Raw genomic sequence first — 13,694 nt, 5'->3', positions numbered from 1 at the left:
TAGGCTTAAACCAGAAATACCTTTATATCGCTTTTTACGCCCATCCACCATCCCATCCACAATGCCCTAGCAAAACCAAAACCTACTTCAAGGTAACAGCACTCACTGTTGCCCCTAGCAGCCAGTTTCCACATCATCTCCAGACTTTTTTTGGTCACATTAGCATGACACGTTACAGCACAACACCACATCCTATGTATGCAAAGGACACTGTTGTGAAGCTGACTTATTTGGTAGTAATGCCCCCCCCCCTCCCCCCCTCCATTTAGCTGTAGTCAACAGATTGTGATTCTGTGTGACCTATAATCCACAGAATTGCTTGGACCTGCTGGGTGGAGGACACAAAATCAGTCATACTGTAGATGATAATGAACAATCCTTCAGCTGCATTACATGTGTCGTCATCAGCATTTTGTCAACGTGACATTCTACCTGGTACACCAGAAACCAATCAAATCAACTGTATTTCTCATTATTTCAATTCACAAGGTAGAATGAACGCGCCATTGAGAATTGAACCTCTGTAGCTGGGCTGTAGGATACATTGATGTCATACAGGATCTGATGACCTCCTAGTAGGGGGTTAAAGGAGGGAACCAGGAGCAGCACATAACAATTTGTGGCCTGGAGGTGTGGGACCTGTCAACACGGTCGTCATTCCAAGATGCTGTGTCTGGCGAGCACTCGCCTCCTTCCGTGATTCTCTGCGGCACCATGTAGGCCTCCCCCCCCTGGGGGCTGGTAACTAGCTTTATATGTCCTGCCTTGTACGTGTGATGTAAGTTCTACAAGTGTTCAGTTGTCGTTGTAATTGTTCCATTTTTGATTAAACAGTCACTTTTACCTTGTAAAGCTTTCAATTGTGAATTAAAATGAAAACGTGGATTTTTACATAACAGAGATTTGTGTGTTTAGTTTTTTAACATGCAGGAAGTAGGCCAAGTCATCCATGGCTCTGTTACTCTGGGAGTGTTGATGCTGATGGGAAAAAGAAAAAAGAATCATATCACTGAAATGCATTCAAATCACTTATTAGCGTAAGTTTCAATGGCCTTTCCAAACCAACTTTTCATTGTATTGATTCTAACTAAATGTCATTGTATATTAATTTCTCAAGTTTCTTTAGGAAAAGGGAAAATACTTGGAATGAGAGTAATGTTTGCTATTCTTTTGAACAAAATGTTCCTGGAGAAACTCTTGGTTGGTTGGTAGTGGGACAGAAGGGCTGAGTCCCGAGTCTGTGGGGGTTGTTGGCTTGGGAAAACATGAAACAAATTGTTACTTAAATAGTACACGGTACAACGTAATGTCATATTCATCTCAAACCAAACACACTGTCATGTCATCAAATCGCATCTCGAGCTTCAGTTAGCTAAAGTTAGGTAGTTGAAATAAAGAAATTGGGCATTTTGTGAGGTTTTATGTAGTGTAAGAGTCCGAATACGGATGACATTAGCTAACTAGCCTGAACATTTAACATACTGTAATGAAACAGCAGGGAGCAGGTTCCCAACCCTCGTCCTTGCGACTCTACGTCTTACAGGAACGCGCTCACTGGACAAGCACACGCACTGTCGTGGATGCAAGGTCCGATCCCTTCTGACACCAATGTAATGAAACAGCAGGGAGCAGGTCTCGAACCCTCGACCTTCCAGCCCGAGGTCCGGCGCGCTATCGACTGTCCCGCAAAAGCATGTTCGTGCGGCAGGGTCGATTTTCGTGCTTATAAACCCTGGGTCGTTACAATACTAAGGTTAACTGCTACGGTAGCTAGCAGGCTAAACACGAAACCCAACACTTACCTACCAGTCTATGAGAACCGTGGCCGTTTCAGCGTCACTCTTCCACCTTTCAAAATTAATTCCAGTGTTTCTGGATTGTTCCTTTTTATTTTGGGGTCACCCACGACCTGCGGATTCCTACTTTAATAACCGAATCTAAAGTATTTATTCTGGCGCATGGTGAAAACGCTATAGCCATTGTGGAGTACAACTGGTTCTATTTCATGGTTCAGATACTTTTCTATCCTTAGCGAGAAGACAGATAGTCTGGGGTTAAATGTCTTGGCAAGGCAATCATTAGTCAAGCTCAGAGTGAAAGACCCCAAAGACGTTGCTTTACAGCTCAATGAGGAAATACTGTTAAAACGTGATTTTCATAGCGGCAGGAGCATCATGGGAAATATCCAAAATCACCTGAACATTGTCAATTATATACTATTATAGTTAAATATATTTTACAATCAGATATAAGATCTACAGATGAACTATGTTGGTTATGGTCACTAGGTCCTCTGTACTGAAGCTCTTTTCCCAACCAGCTTCTTTGCAATGCCCACTGGGAATTTCATCTACTTGTACTTAATTATCACCTTTTTTTTTCATTCACTATTTTATAAGGAGTAGATTTTCTTAAATCCCACTTACTATAAGGCTTCTATGAGGATAATGAAAAAATAAGGGATCAAAGGTTGAATTAATTAGGTGAGGCATACTTATGTATTTAATTCAATTTATACATCTACGTTGAATAAGTATCAAGCTACTGCAGACAGACAGACAAAGACAATTTGTCAGTGTTTTAAGTACATTATTACTATGTATGAATGAACAAGTCAATGTTATTGCATGCATAGTCTAGATTTTTAAAAAAAATACATAAACAATAACTGAATTTAATTTTCATTATGGTAGGCTACTAACAATTACCTCTGGCAAAAAGGTCTTATCTTGACAACTCACTTGAAATCTTGTTGCCACCTAGTGGATAGTTGTTTGTGTAGAGAGAGAGAGAGAGAGAGAGAGAGAGAGAGAGAGAGAGAGAGAGAGAGAGAGAGAGAGAGAGAGAGAGAGAGAGAGAGAGAGAGAGAGAGAAGAGAGAGAGAGAGAGAGAGAGAGAGAGAGAGAGAGAGAGAGAGAGAGAGAGAGAGAGAGAGAGAGAGAGAGAGAGAAAGAGATAGAGAGAGAGAGAGAGAGAGAGAGAGAGAGAGAGAGAGAGAGAGAGAGAGAGAGAAGAGAGAGAAAGAGAAAGAGAGAGAGAGACTTCAATAAATATTATCAAACCACTGACTTCATACTCCTGGCAATACAGACTTGTGTCTATGGACTGGTAACTGGGAGTCACAGGTGTCGATAGAATCAGTTCATTGATTAAGATGCAGATTTAAAGGCTTAAAGTTCTTCAACTGACGTCATGGACCTCCTGCTCCCCGGGTACACCTCTGTATCCTTTAAACCAGCTCATTGTTGTCAATGTTAAATCTCGATTCAATCCGCCAATTCTGCTTAATTGAGGGGGATTTCATGGTATTGAATGGAAAATGCAATGTCCGGATGGTGAGATGTGATCTCATTAAGAAGATATAAATATTTGATCAGCTAATGCATTCTGGGTGTAGCCTTTTCCAGGGTTATGGGCTGATACATTTAGCATGAGGACACTAAACCTTGATCTGGAAGGATAAACCTCAGGTTATTACCTGCCTGATTGCTGGTTTCAGACACTATTGAGGGAACAAAAACCCTAAAAACACTATTACTGAAACTATTGTATAGAAAATGTTTTAAAAAACCCACCCAAAAAGTTTTAAATTAACAATACTCATAATTGTGTTGGTAGTTTGGAAACAAGAATACCTTCATAACATTTGAATTGTTCTTTCTTTCATCTAATAGGGTAGCCTAATATCACAGTCTTGGCAATATAGTTACACTACTGTTATAATAACTTCAGTGAACTTTAAAGTTATTGTACCAGATTTCCTCAGACAAGTCCTAAGTATGTGGGAGGTGCCCCCAGCCCCTCTTGTGCCAGCTCACGCCACTGTAGGATAAGGTAGAATGATTTATGCGCTAATGGCATGGCACTGCTTTCCTAATCAATGGGAATCGTACTAGTTTACAATACTTTCCGCGTATTGCTGAATTGGAGTGTTTTACAGATCGCGTAGTTATTTTGTATTAGAGCCCAGCTGAAAGAATTGCTCTATTACATCTCGACCGCTTAGACTACCCAGAAGGGTCTGTTCCGCTTGGATGCTCGGTGCAGTGAATGCCTCACCGAGGACAGCTCGTGTGCCTGCTCTGCTCGGGTTAGAGGAAGGAAAATGATGCATCACAGTAAGTATATTTAGATAATGGTCGCGTGGAGCTCCTGTTAAACTGTGCACTCTTTACCTACATTGCAAATAACGAAAGCGACATTCATACAGTAGGCTACTATTTTAATGTATTCGGTCGGGGATAGCCTACAATGCCTTGCACTCTCGAGTGAGGGAGGAATATTCATAGTGCATACTCAGCCGCCGACAGCGTCGCCACGATTCAACAGTGAATGTATGTGTACAGAATTTTGTTAGGAGTATCGAAACACGGATTATTTAAATGAAATGCAAATTGCAGGGATAATTACGCATACGGTAAGAATTTTGTTATTATTATTATTAGGCTATTATTACTATTATCATTATAATGCTAGACTATTATAGCTTGTTATCTGTGTCCCAATCGAATATACTCTTTATTGTCAAAATAGTTAATTTATTTGCTTTAGCCTTGTTTGTAATTGCATTTCATTCACGTGGAATTGTTCAATCAGTGTTGGAAACTGTAGTAGCCCAAGCCCGTATAGGCGTATAGCCCACACTGCAGGTGAAAAGGCACCTCTGTAACTTTCCCGTGAAAACTCATAACCCATATCCTACTAGTGTTATCCCATATTTACATCAATAAACAGGGTCCCCCATTCATTTTGCGCGCGCGTAACCCACTTGGAGTTGTAATGATCTGGGGCCTCATTTATCAAAGGTGCGTGCGCACCAGTTTTCCCACAAAGGTTGGTATTTATCCATTTTGAACTTGACGGGAAAGTCTGCGTATGTCCACGCAAATCTCAGACCATGCTTACCACAACTTCTATTGGTTGAGCAACTGTATTGCAAGCAATATGTTGGGGGAAATGAAGGTGTTTGAGGCAAGGCAATTATAATAATGGTAGGCTAATAACATATTAAAACATAGGCAGAATGATTAAACAGATACATTTACATTTGCCATTGGTAAGGAGATCACATAGCAGCATGACGCCTAATATATTTATTTTATTTTACTGTATTGGCCTAAATCATAATCATATTGCAGGATATCTCTCCTTTTCTGTCATGACTGGGTTATTCCCGCTACACAACGAATATTAGGGTACCATTTATCCATCGCTCATTCAATAGCCCACCATGCTCGAAAGTAAATAGACCAGTAGCCTATTTAAAAATATTTTACAGTATGGGTAGGCTACAGTTTTGCTATGTGATAGGAGCACGTGATCACAGCCTATTTAATCTCAGAGCCTATCCCAAGGCAGGAAACATAATCATGTATTGATAAACAAAATTATTGAACAACAATTTGTCTTTTGCGTAAAAGTCTGGGCTGTAGACAGTATTTACTTTAAAATAGTTCAATAGACAATCAATCTTGCAGAATGCACCCCCAGTGTTTGGCACTGGCTATAGGCCTCATGCATTTTTTGTTTAAAAATGTCACTGCAAAATATTAAAACATTCTGACCACACCTCTACAGAAATGTGATCAAATTTGCCGTTGCCCTTTCTTTTAGAAGCTGTCTTGATCCATTTCCAACATCTCCAAATCATACAGCAAATGAGGGTATTTTTGTTACCATTAAAGGTGAATGGAGAGCATTTTTGTTACCATTAAAGGTGAATGGAGGGCATTTACCAGGCAGTGTTGTAGCACTCGTTCACAAGCACAGAAATATAGTATGATATGTTGCATGTGACAGTTTGATAAATCATACTAATTTATTGCGCACGCAAATCCTAGAATCTCCAAGTACGCCAGAATTTAGTGAGACATTTATGCGTGTTTGATAAATGAGGCCACTGATTTGCCAGGAGTGTTGGATTTAGTTTGGGAGCTGTTTTGCTGGAAGTATGTATTCTATGAGTCAGTAGCTGTGTGCCACCATGCCGATCAGTGCGTGCAGATGTTTGGTAGCCTAATCCCTTGCGCTGACTCCCTATCATAATCCCCCCTGGATTTGCTGATTATGTAGTTGACCAGCAATTGCGGTCATAGTATCCTATGTCTAGCCAACTAGATTAAGCAAACGGAAATATTCCACAATGGCTTCTCTTCTACATTATCTCAATTTTGTACAGGCTATACAAGTACACTTTTAGCAAATAGACATAGGTTCAGTCAGGAAACTTCAAAACATATCAATAAAGTCAAGATCAATATCCTAAATTTACATCCTTCCTAAGTTTTCTTCGGCCAACATTGAAAAATAATTTCCTAGCGATCAACACAGGACTAATCCAAGCATCTGTCCATCAGCCTCATGGTACTCTGCTGCTGTTGCCCAGTGCCCTTATCTGATTTAAATGGGTGGCTAACAGATGTGTCCACTCACACTCGCTGTAGCCAGATGCACAACTAAACCTGCTCTTTTAATATGCATAATAGATATTTGAGCATCTGTCTGTTTTTTTAGTCCGCTCTTATATTAAATAATTACTGGTTGACCAAATGTGTTATTTACAGTGTATATTTGTATCTGCCTTCTCCACGGCTGCCTAGAGTCCTCTGTGAGTTCACTTGTGTTACTGGTTAGGTGTGCTCTGAATGTGGAATATATGATAAAGTGTGATATCTGCTTTGCTGTGGGAGATGAAAAGCGTCCTTTAGATGAGTGATATAGATACGGATGTGCTGTAAATTTGGTTGGTCTGGTAGCTATGAATGGATCCTCTGTCCCTTTGCACTTCACATGGACATTATCGAGAGCATTCCCACTGGGCACGGACTTAATTTCAGCGTCTAGTTTTGGTTGAGTTGACAACTAACCTAAATTCTACGGGAAATCAATAAAACATGTCACCATGTCATTGGATTTGGTTGAAAAGTTGGGTGAATAAAGTCAGAAATTCCCCGACATTGATGACTTGTTGCAAGTCCAATCAGTTTTCCATGTTGATTCAACATCATCACATCAAATGTGTTTTTGTTGAAATGACATGGAAAGAACATTTAATCAAACCGTTAGTGGGTTTCCTCAAACATGAATTCCATGATAGCAAGAACAAATTGTCCAGGCAGTCCTGTGTTGGAAATCCTCACCACTTCCTCCCCCGCTCCTAGTTCCTGTGTTCTTGATGAAAGTAATTCCGAGGCTGACATGCACCGTGCAGCTCAATGGACACGGCAGGCACCCTGCAGAGACAAACCAAGTTTGGAATGACTTGGCTACCTGGCATAACTATATGATCTGCCATGGACATATGGTTGGTTGGTTTAAACATTGCGTGTTAATTGTTGTAGTTTCTTTGTGGACTGGCGGGTGCCCTGGCAGATGCAGCTTTGCAGGAAGTAGAAAACAGGCCTGTAATGGTTAGCGTGCAGCAGGCCAACAGCCTGTCAGAAGTGATGTAGTGCAGAAGTGACATTAAATAGATTATGGGATAGTAACATTTAGAGACATTTCATAAAAATTTCATTGGATGGTTCCTGCTGGTATTGAGAAAATGTGTCATAGGGGATATTTTTATTTAATGTATACAATTCTTCCCTCCCTCCAGGACAGGAAACACTTTTGAAAGAAAAGGACATCTTTGTTTTCCATAGTAACCTTTGGGAAACATGTACATTTTGCAATGCTTCTGGAAAAAAATAAGTGTCCCCAGCAAGCGACTAAAGTGAGTGTCCATTAAGGTACTGTAACTTTATTTCAGCATTGGAGAGAGCTGTCAAACGCTCTCAGTTCAAAAGAGAGGCATTGTGCTTGTTTCACATGCAAGGAACACTTCAGCATTTTCTTCACATTTTCAACAAATTTGTATCTCTTATTGGAGCAGTATTCAGTCGGGCAGCAGTGAAGTTCAGCCAAATATGTCCGTCCTTCTTAACCAGTAACCGTGCAGCCTTGTCAGAAATCTCCTCCCCACTCACTTAGCTGTATCAATACGGTTGAGAGACACTGTATCAGTCAAAATGTTGAAATAAAATAGATCTTTTGACTTTTTTCCTAAATTCATGCTTGATAACGTGCTGGAATTATAATCTGGTTCTTTATGGGCGTTATCATCACACCGTGAAAGAAACGTTTCTCAATTTCAAGTCATTCCCCTATATTGCCCTTCCCAGTAGTGACAGGAAATGTTATCATTTTGCACATTCAATTGCATAGATAGGCCTTTAGCGTCTATTAGAGTCCAAAACATGTACGCGGACGCACAGCAGTGTTCTAGAATGTTTTTCTCTCATACTTTTTTACTTTTGGAATTCTCCGCATTGGCTCAATCAATTTCCCCATGGACGGTGGTCTCAAAGCCTCGTAGCTATGTCACAATGGGACCCTGGACTATCATGTCTCTGCGTCTGTGGACTCTGATTTACTCTTTAGCCAGTGCTTTGAGTTTTTGATCTATGGTTGCCTGTGTATTCATGTTCTTGCTCTTTTTTTTTACCCCTTAGGTACTACTGCACACCGCTACTTTGATTATGATATTGACTGCATTTACAGAGCCAGAAATGCCTCCAGCACTTATTTTCATGAGTGCTCAGCCAATGCCATAGTCCAGAAAGCCACTCATCTCTGCACAGTCCCTACTGTGTGAGTACAATCTCAGTTGAAAAGCGCTGTGATTCCACGGGACTCCAGACCAAACCGGGAAGGTTTGGCGGCACTATTAGGCAGTCCCCTAGTTGTTGACTATGAAGTCTAAGTATTTTCTATGGAGCGTCACGACTGTGAGGGAATGACTTTTATGACAAATAACTGTGCAGTCCAAGGGTCTTGCCTCTGAGGTTGTTGCCACACTGGCGCTTTAAAGAACAACAGGGCAAAGAGCAGCAAATAAAGACAAATGCTCTGTGTCAGTTCTTTAGCCCCACTTTTCTGCTGCTCTCTGCTGGTTTTTTAAAAAGTAAACAGTGCTGTGTGATTCTTCATAACATCATTATGGATGAGAAGGAAGGCTGCAGGCCCCTGATACTACTTTGCCAGTGCACAGACAGCGGTTTACACACCTCCTGTGTCATATCTGGGTGTTCTCTAGTTCTCTGCCCGCCGAGGAGCCAAATTGTTTGTTCATTGGGATCATTGGGTGTAGTGTCAGTCATTGTTTTGAAGCAGGCATTGTTTTTGCCAAGCTGAGTTGTCAGTGGTGTAGGCAGCAATCTTGCCATATGTATGCAAATGGGAATAGCGGAGAGACATGTACCATATACGAATACTCTAGAACATTTCTATGTTTGAATACCCATATCAATCACCATATCAATCATACTCTATGTTTTGTTTGAGAAGGGTTTTAACTGAGGGAGACATTTGACACAGACAACCCCTCAGGTCCATTCTCCAGTAATAGCGCCAGGTCCAATGGTTAATTTATAGTGTTTTTAGACCGAACTGTGTGGGACTGAGGGACCAAAGGGTTTCAACAGAGGGTTTCTTTTTCCAGAGAAAGAGGACTTCCCTGACTGTCCATCCCTGTCAGCTCTTACCCTTTGACCTTCTTCTACACAAATTGGTTGTTTGTACAGCATCATGTTTTATTCCATGTGTTCTAAAAAAAACATGAACTAGCTGACAGCAGCACAAAACCCAGCAGTGGTGTTTTTGTGGAGCAGCACTTTTATATGAAAGCATTTCGAAAGTCAAGTAACGTGGTGGTAAATCTATCAGCGTTGCTAAAAAAATACATTGAGCATTGAGCATCTTGTTCCAGCAGACAATTCAAGCAGACAGATAGCATGCATCTAAAAAAGATATGAAGTAGACCTTTCCTGCAGTCAAATTACCTAGTGGCCTCATGGATGGAATGTTATTCATATTTTTATGTCATTTCATAATTCATCAACATTTTTTTTTTTTTTAACTGCCGGAAATCCGGTGTGTCAACGGTTTTGTTATATTTCAGTCTTCTGTGATGTACTGTATACAGTTGAAGTCGGAAGTTTACATACACTTAGGTTGGAGTCTTTAAAACTCATTTTTCAACCACTCCACAAATTTCTTGTTATCAAACTATAGTTTTGGCAAGTCGGTTAGGACATCTACTTTGTGCATGACACAAGTAACATTTCCAACAATTGTTTACAGACAGATTACTTCAATTATAACTCACTGTATCACAATTCCAGTGGGTCAGAAGTGTACATACACTAAGTTGACTGTGCCTTTAAACAGCTTGGAAAATTCCAGAAAATGATGTCATGGGTTTAGAAGCTTCTGATAGGCTAATTGACATAATTTGAGTCAATTGGAGGTGTACCTGTGGATGTATTTCAAATGCAGTGCCTCTTTGCTTGACATCATGGGACAATCAAATGAAATCAGCCAAGACCTCAGAAAGAAAATCTCCACAAGTCTGGTTCATCCTTAGGAACAATTTCCAAACGTCTGAAGGTACCATATTCATTTGTACAAAAAATAGTACGCAAGTATAAACACCATGGGACCACGCAGCTGTCATACCGCTCAGAAAGGAGACGCTTTCTGTCTCCTAGAGATGAAAGTACTTTGGTGCGAAAAGTGCAAATCAATTCCAGAACAACAGCAAAGGACCTTGTGAAGATGCTGGAAGATACAAAAGTATCTATATCCACAGTAAAACGAGTCCCATATCGACATAACCTGAAAGACCGCTCGGCAAAGAAGAAGCCACTGCTCCAAAACCGCCACAAAAAAAGCCAGACTACAGTTTGCAACTACACATGAGGACAAAGATCTCACTTTTTGGAGAAATGTCCTCTGGTCTGACGAAACAAAAATAGAACTGTTTGACCATAAGGACCATTGTTATGTTTGTAGGAAAAAGTGGGAGGCTTGCAGGCCGAAGAACACCATCCCAACGAGGGTGGCAGCGTCATGTTGTGGGGGTGCTTTGCTGCAGGAGGGACTGTTGCACTTCACAAAATAAATGGCATCAAGAGGCAGGACAATTATGTGGATATATTGAAGCAACATCTCAAGACATCAGTCAGGAAGTTCAAGCTTTGTCGCTAATGGGTCTTCCAAATGGACAATGACCCCAAGCATACTTCCAAAGTTGTGGCAAAATGGCTTAAGGACAACAAAGTCAAGGTACTGAAGTGGCCATCACAAAATCCTGACCTCAAGCCTATAGAACATTTGTGGGCAGAACTGAAAAAGCGTGTGCGAGCAAGGAGGCCTTACAAACCTGACTCAGTTACACCAGATCTGTCAGGAGGATTGGGCCAAAATTCACCCAACTTATTGTGGGAAGCTTGTGGAAGGCTTATCCAAAACATTTGACCCAAGTTTAACAATTTAAAGGCAATTCTACCAAATACTAATTGAGTGTATGTAAACTTCTGACCCACTGGGAATGTGATGAAAGAAATAAAATCTGAAATAAATAATTCTCTCTACTATTATTCTGACATTTCACATTCTTAAAATAAAGTGGTGATCCTAACTGACACAAGACAGGGATTTCTTTTCTTTTAAATGTCAGGAATTGTGAAAAACTGAGTTTGAATGTATTTGGCTAAGGTATATGTAAACTTCTGACTTATATATACTGTATATATGTATATATATATATATATATATATATATATATATATATATATATATATACTGTAATATTGGGATGCAAACTCAAAATGTAATACATTTTAACTTTATATCTCTTGTTTTAAAGCCTATAACCATGTGTGTGAGGTGCATTTTAGTTGACTTTAGTATATTCATTTGACCATCTAAAAAAAAACGAGCACACATAGAACTTGAAAAGCCATACATGCACATGAGTAAAATCATCGAGAATAACACACAATAAAGTCTGGGACTTATTTCCATTGTGGTCCTAGGCAATATCCATGACGGCTAGGCAATATCCATGACGGCTAGGCAATATCCAACACGGTTGAACACAGTATGACAGCGGCATAATAAAACATAAAAACAAAGAAGAAGAACATCTATCTCATCATGGCAGTTACATCAGAGGGTATACTTTTGTTTGAAAGTAGATTTGTATAAAACGTACCAGTAAACACTCTGTGTGACCCTGATTTAGCCCACTGCAGTAAAAGGTTCATCTGTTGAAAAGTTTAGACCAGGACAGGACTTGTACTTCAGCTCTAGCATTGAACTTTGTTGAACTGTCAGTATTCTTGAATACGTAAGAATAATAATAAATAAATACATATTTACCAGAATGAACCAGTGGGGTAATATTTATCATATTTGTATTATATATACCTCACATACGACCCATTAGAAGACTAAGCAATTAGCCCATTAAATGGTTTTCTGACTCCAGAAAGATGATTTAGAAATATGCAAGATACTATAGTTAAGTCACAGTTATAGAAAGGTCAAGAAAGGAATAAGAATTGTCTATATCAAAAGCAAATATTTAATTGACATGGTAAAATGAATGATTCACACACAAGGCATAAGCTTATGTTACCAAGCATTATTAACAAGCATTACAAGGCATTATTCTAGGCATGATCAGAGGGAGAGAAGTCATCGCCTGAAAGGGCATGGCTCCAAGAGTCCACGAGGAGGAGAGAGAGTAGGTATCTCACTAGCACAGGTCTCACCAGAAAGAGAAGCTAAGACCCTTTTATAACCATTTTGCCATGTTAGATTTAATATCTGAGTTGTTTTGCAGGTAGTATTACTGTAAAGTAATAACCTCCAATCAGATATCAGACCTACAGGATGTAAAGGAAACATAACATCTGCTTCACGGAGGTGTGACAGAATGGGGGGATGGCCTGAGCAACACAGAGAAGGCTGAATTTCCGAGAAGGCAATAAAACCTTTTGCATACAGTTGATAACAGTCACTTCGGGGGCTGGCCCGCCCTACAATAGCTCATCGTTTTACTCAAGTACTATATTCCAGCTAGCAACACTTCAATGGCCCAATGACCCAACAATTAAAATCAGCCTACCTCCTAATGCATCTGCCTGCACTGTCCTGGTTTTTTTCTTCATAAAAGGTGAAAAAGCCAAAAACGGCAATTTGTGTTAAAAGGCTTTTTATTTGCTGAGAGGCATTTGGTCAGCTCTAAGAGATCAGTCTACAGCTGGAGGTGTTGTGGTCTCACAGACCGTAGATTGGATTTCAATACAACAAATCTCCTATTCTTACAGGATGGTAAATCATGTCTGCCACCGTTTACCTCTTGCCTTTAGGGGATGGAAAAAGGAGAATTCTGTCCAGACCTTTCCATAAAAGTATTGTGTGAATTGAGGTATTAGCAGACTTTGAAGTTGGAAATAGAGTGAGTATGTAATGTAATGACATAGTTATTAAGGTTAGTTAAACATCCAATATGTGTACATTTGTACGGAGATAAAGTGAGATAGTGAATTGGTTTTGCTCTTGTACAGTAGGTACATTATAACATCTTCTACATCCAGGCAGCTCCATCTCCTGCAGTATTTCTTGCTTGGTCATTCAGTTAACACCCTAGCTGTATTCCACTCATATTGCCTCAATCCTGTGCTTTAGCTACGGTATGTTGAAAAAATATGTTAGAGCTAGATGTGGGCTTTTGGCTTAGAGGCACAACAATCCTTGGGGTATGATAAAAACTGTGTTGTTCCTGCATCACTTCCTTACTCAAACATGGTGTGATACGGTCCCTCCTTGGGAACAGATTCGATTGAAGGCCTAATAAGAGTAAC

General features: G+C 40.0%; 1 protein-coding gene across 3 annotated transcripts in view; it reads left to right on the top strand.

Moving 5' to 3' along the window:
- The first annotated feature begins 3,817 nt into the window (after positions 1-3,817).
- The window catches only part of cntn4 (contactin 4), a 172,476-nt gene continuing 162,599 nt past the window's right edge, over positions 3,818-13,694 (top strand). For 2 of the 3 annotated variants that reach the window (XM_024426801.2, XM_024426798.2), the window contains exon 1: positions 3,818-4,118. The gene's annotated coding sequence lies outside the window, so the exon portion shown is untranslated. Of the gene's footprint in view, positions 4,119-4,255; positions 4,418-13,694 lie in introns of those variants that run through there. The other variant, XM_024426799.2, reaches the window with a different exon arrangement.

The sequence above is a fragment of the Oncorhynchus tshawytscha genome, linkage group LG07 (genome assembly GCF_018296145.1).
Source record: "Oncorhynchus tshawytscha isolate Ot180627B linkage group LG07, Otsh_v2.0, whole genome shotgun sequence".
Classification (NCBI taxonomy): Eukaryota; Metazoa; Chordata; class Actinopteri; order Salmoniformes; family Salmonidae; genus Oncorhynchus; species Oncorhynchus tshawytscha.
Note: the sequence above shows the minus strand (reverse complement) of the source record. Positions and strands in the feature narration are given on the sequence as shown.